The sequence below is a fragment of the Glandiceps talaboti genome, chromosome 20 (genome assembly GCF_964340395.1).
Source record: "Glandiceps talaboti chromosome 20, keGlaTala1.1, whole genome shotgun sequence".
Taxonomy (NCBI): Eukaryota; Metazoa; Hemichordata; class Enteropneusta; family Spengelidae; genus Glandiceps; species Glandiceps talaboti.
The window spans coordinates 3,913,737-3,919,748 of NC_135568.1; the positions used below are offsets into that span (position 1 = coordinate 3,913,737).

Genomic DNA, 6,012 nt, shown 5'->3' on the forward strand with positions numbered 1-6,012 from the left:
TGTCTGACGTCAGACTATTAGGACATTCCATTCACTTCCTTTGGGGAACGAAGTATTACCGCGTTCGAACACTATTCTACTCTAGCGGTCAAAAAGCTCACAAATAAAAAATATTATATCATAGACAGATTTATTACATTACACAATCATTACTACAAATAAAATCTTGATTTCGCTGGTCTCTCGCGTTCAATAATTTGTATTACTTTGTTGGCATGAAATCATTCAACCGTTATGATAATAAGATATTCCAAATTAGATCTACTATCCTAATAGCCAATCAGAGTTCAGGTCATTGGTTAAATATAAACATTGCATATAAATAAAGAACATCACACATGCGAATTTCGGAATCAATGATGTCCCTGTGCCTATCACTTCAGTGTGACACTTTTTCTATCGATGAATGAATTCTCACACCCCTTTTGTTTCGATGAACTCGCGGATTGTTCTTATAACTGGAGAACGAATAATTTCTTTTGTTGCTTGTGGAATATTTAGACAGTCTGTCGCTTCGGCACCTTTCGATCACAGCGAGAACTTTGTTTGTCTGTGACTGAGCTGAGTAAGTCAAATTAATTTTCGCGCCAGATTCCTGGTCATTGTAATGCTATCGTGATCATTCAGCAATCAATTCAACTGTGATGAATGCATTTCCCTGTGTATGAATGAAAGCTGTATTGTTTACTTTAGGGACAGTGCACGTGGTTGTCGTGTTGGGTACGTCTCTTTTCAGTCCAATGGGGCAATGTGTGAAACGCACTATTTTTAAAAAGTGTATCAGTATTTTAAGATCGAGCGATAAGTTTGTCGAGAAGGAGACGTCAAGCTTTACAGCGAGACGCGGCGTTTTAGCGTTATTTAGTGGTCAGACCCAGAGGCAATTGAAACAATATAATCTGTATGACTTAAAAAAACATGTAGTAAAATCTATACATTAAAAAAAATCATGCGGTGAGACCAACAGACGAATACTTCTGCGAAAAGATGTCAAACTTTTTATCGAAGTTATTATTTATATATTGTGCACAAGCATTGGATAACATGATTTGATCAATGTCTTACATGATCGCTTTGGACTGGTATTCATACGTACCATGTAAAGGGTAACGTCGACGCTTTGCTGCAGGACGGCTGCAGTGGTAACTGAAGTAACAGCGGTTGTATTGCTGGTTTTTTTACACAGACAATTCCACGGAACTTTTTTCCGCCAAAAACTCGATATATAATTTATAAAAAAAAGAAATAAAAAATGTCGACTCAAAAATACATCGTTATGAAATGAAAACCACTGCGAAAAATAATCAAAGATACAATTATAGCAGAGAAAAAGCCTCATTTTCATATTAAAATAAAATAGTGGTCGTTTGCAATATGTACACTAGTATTTTTGGATAAGAGTGCACAAGTTGTAGTGGTTAAGATCTTATAATTTTGAACTTTTTACGAACACATTCAAAAGTACACACACAAGTGTGCTTACACTCATACTACACATGCACATATATACTGAGGTAGTCATGTGATATACTGAGGTAGTCATGTGATATTTATCCATTTCAGGTAACCATGTCAAGATCACTCCGACATAAATTTGAAGATGTTCTTCAAATTCTGAATAAGAATGAAATCAGTGACCTTTTAGGAAGGGTCAAGCACGCAGAGGCTCAAGAAGAGGCAGAGAAGAAAAGAACACGATGGCGAACAACTGCAAGGAAAGTGAGGAAGAAGCAAGATCCAGAAATGGAAAAGTCAGACGCTGATGGAGATGTCACAAAACTTGAAGTATCACCGAACATATTACAAACTTTACATGATATTGAAATGGCTAAAACAAGACGGGAACAGGACGATACACAGACTAAACTGGCCAAGATTCATACCAGAGTCAAAGCGGTAAATTTAAGGGTTCCTTGCACTCCAGAAAATAGATGTACCTAAACTTTGGGTTCAGGATCAGGGGAGCCTGAGTCATTTCAAGATTTCACAAAAATTTTGAATGATTGCCATGGAAACACCACATTAAAACTATATTTACCTCTATTGTTCTCCCATTGCATCATGGGACTTAGCAGACATGCATATTTATTAGATGAACAATACAAATTCATGACTTTATCTGAAGGTAATAAGCACTTAGGAGTCATGAATATTCAGTGTGCATCTAATATAATGTATGTCTGCTAAGTCCCATGATGCAATGGTGGATCAGAGTGAGAACAATACAAAGTCTTCATACACATGTTTGGATGTTTTGTCATGCCAGTCATGCCAAGATTAATATTGTTTTAATACTATGCTGTATTTGACGTTACCTAAGAAATGACCCTGACTGTTTTTGTCAAATATGAAATATTGTAATTTTCTGCATTTTATGGAAGTTATCCAACATAAGTATCAAGAAAAAATGTCTAGTACTGCTTCCTACTCAAAAATATCAAGATTTGATGTTTTTTTTAACAATTCAGACTTTTCAAAAATTTAATTTCTTAATTGCCGTGTTATGAAATAACCTACATGCATTGTTTTTTTTTTCTACAGGCTTTAGTACACTTTGGAATTAATCCGAATCTGGAGATGTCACAGACACAGGTAATTAATTCATTTTACTAAACTATACAGTCAGAAACTATGGAAAGGTTTAGATAAGATAGCCTGCAATTATTTCTGTAACGTTTTACGTCTTTATTGTAAATCTTATTTCTGTACCTCATTTGCATAATCATTTGTAGATCATGGCAGAAGTAACGTTGAAGAATCGACCACCAGGTTACACTACCAAAGAACGAAGGGAAAGGGTAAGCAAGCAACAAAGTTCTCTAAAATCAGCAAGTGCCCTCTCCTGTCAAAACTCCTAAATCAGTCAAATTACTGAGATTTATTTTAGTAAAATATAAATCAGGTTTGAAAGAATGGAAAACGTAGCACTGAGCTACAAATTCCTAAATCAGCCCCCCTTTGATGTATTATCAGGTCTGTTGGATATTATAACCAATTCTTGACACGTATAGAAAATTCAGCTAATGCCAACCATTGTTTGGTTGCCATGGCAACTTATTAACAGATTACACTTCATTGTAGAACAGGCATTTTGAATATTACAAACAGCAAACGCTACTAAAGAGCTAGGAAATAGACCTAATGGTGACCCCATTCTGTGCAACGGTAACCATGACAACTTTACAATTGATGAAACTTCATTTTAGAACCAGCCGATTTTGAATATTATAAACAGGAAACCGTGTTTAATTAGCTAGGAAATAGCCCTGATGCCAACTCCATTCTGTGCTATGGTAACCATAGCAACTTCTTGACAAGAGAAACAGGATTTTAGTAAGAAATAATTTTCGATGATAATTTAGTGAAGCGCTGGCCAAAACAGACTATAGTATGAATTGTTATTGTCATTTTTGTCTTTTTATGGATTTTAAAAATCAGTCCTTTTACATTTTCAGATTCTTCACCAGAGATCAGTGATAGATCACATCCATGAATATAATCAAGTATGCATACGAAGGAATGCAGTGAGTATTTACTTTGGTTTGTGAAATACTTGCATATTTCTATGTTTATAATGATATGATGTGTAATATCATTTCTGTCTTCTTATTTCTGAAATATTATATATTGTATGTGTTTGTGTGTGTGTGTGTGTGTGTGTGATTGTGTGTGTGTGTGTGTGTGCACGTGTGTGTGTATGTATGTGTGTGTGTTTGTGTGTGTTTGTGTGTGTGCATGTGTGTGTATATGTATGTATGTGTGTGTGTGTGTGTGTGTGTGTGTGTGTGTGTGTGTGTGTGTGTGTGTGTGTGTGTGTGTGTGTGTGTCTGCATATACCTGCATGTATGTGTATATATATGAAGGAAATGTGCACATGTCATGTGTTGTATCTTCCTGTGATGATTTCTTGATTTGTTTGTGTTTTTGATTACATTAATTAATGTGGATATTTGTTTTGTAAACTAGTTAATGGATGAGGTCGTTTTCTGGATGTGTGAAACTGTAGACGCCATCGTAAGTATTGTATTCATACACAATATACAAAGATTAACATTGCAATAAAAGCTTGATAACTTTGTAAATGATGTCAAAATGTTTTGTTTAGTAAAGTCATTTCTATTTGCCCCACCCTATGATAGATATGAGACTGAAATATAACATATATCCAGTAGAAACACATTTAGCATTGGGAGCCAGTTTTATTACTATGGTTCTAGAGCCATCAGCTAACTTTACAGTTTAGTCTATGACATGTGGGAGGGGTGGGGTGGGGGGTTGGGGGGCCTCAAAATTAATGGTATAATCCCATGTCCACAGACAACCAATTCTTGTCATGGGGCAACCATAATTTTCAGTTTGTAGCTCTCTCGGCTACCACTGATTGTATGATAACTTAGAAGACGAGAGATTTAGAAACACGAAAGTACATGTATTTGCAATGGGGTCCTATATTTTCAGTTCAGGAATAGGGATAGTCTGAATGATGGAGGCGTTCTTTCCCCTTATATATATAATGCGTTCTCTGTCAGGGGTAGTGAGTGATTACTAGCGGACCAACAGCTGGACCTTGCAGGCTAGAATATGTGACTACCGGTCACCATCCCTTGGACTACCAATTTCTGAAAGTTGTAGTCCATTAGGATTACGAAAGGGAAAGTTATTTTTGAGCCCTGCATGAAGTAATGATGTAATCTGTTTTTGTAGGAAAAAGATATGAAAGCAGAGGTTGAATTGGCTCAGACAGAGAAAGAAGAAAAAGAAGTTCACAGAGCAATCAGGTAAGTTTAATATTTCGGTATGACTTTAAAGGCCCACTTTAGCAAAAGGATTAACATTTAGGTCTGAAAAATAGTTGTCTGACAAAACTATAGAAAAAGTTGGTGCAGAACAAAAGAATAATCCTATGTAATCATTATGGCTTCACTGATAAGATAACACTAATATGAGAACCTGCGATTGAAACCCCAGGCCATTAAACTTTTATTTTAGTATTTCACAATTTAAAATTTTTTTTGATCTCACTGTAATAGTGCTAAGTACTTCGTACATCGATTCTTTGTATGGGGACAATTTGTCATCTTGAGTCACATGACATGAAAAATATCTTGGCAATATTCTATTTCAGTTACCATGGTAATCTGTGAATCATTTTATGTACCTTAAAAAGGAGCTGGAACCAGTTGTAGATAATGATTGATTGTGAAATGACAATTTGCTTTCAAGAATAAATCCTTTGGTTCAACCGACAATATTTTCACTGAAAATTCTTAAAGTAAAAATAATTAGACATTGTATTTAGTTAATTAGAAGTTGATTATATCCATAAGTAATACAGTAACAGGTTGGAATCGTGATTGCATTTGGGTGCTGATGTTTGGGTGCAGACCCAAGAATCGATTTGAGTGGATTTATTGTACCATATTATATGTAGAGCTTTACATAATAGATTTACCCACAGGTGATACAATATTGTTCAGGTGTAAATATTATGAGTAAGTTATCATAGTTAACAAAATGGCTTCAAAAAATGTTCCAGTCGCAGTGAGTGTGTAGCTTTAAAATGACATCTGTGTTTATTTCAATATTATAATCTGTTATAGAAATGCCATCCTGACAGCTGAGTCCTCAGCCAAGAAAATAAAACGTCTTGGACAAACCATCTTTACAGAAGTCTTGCAAGCTATAGGTGCAGATGAAGAAGAAGAAAGGTATCATACAGTAGTAGATAAAAACAAAAGTCAACACTTTTCTTGCCACTAGGGGTTTAAGTGCTATTTGTGTGATGAATAGATAGGTCAATGAAAGAAAAATCCACAGTGAGAAATATTTCACAGAAGAGATTTAAGTGGCAATTAATGCTGGTTTTGTTGAGGTTTAGAATAGTAGATTGTAGATGAGTTTGGTAGGAATGTTGGAATGCTACATATTGCCATTTGTGATATTCTGTTTTATTACTTATAGTGTGCAGTGTGTGTGTGTGTGTGTGTGTGTGTGTGTGTGTGTGTGTGTGTG

At 35.3% G+C, this 6,012-nt stretch overlaps 1 long non-coding RNA gene across 1 annotated transcript; it reads left to right on the top strand.

Annotated features, from left to right (window-relative positions):
• The first annotated feature begins 3,454 nt into the window (after positions 1–3,454).
• LOC144450519 (uncharacterized) lies at positions 3,455–4,743 on the top strand. Its single transcript, XR_013482253.1, has 3 exons — positions 3,455–3,524; positions 3,967–4,014; positions 4,705–4,743. It is a non-coding gene; the product is annotated as an uncharacterized LOC144450519 (long non-coding RNA).
• Positions 4,744–6,012: the final 1,269 nt, after the last annotated feature.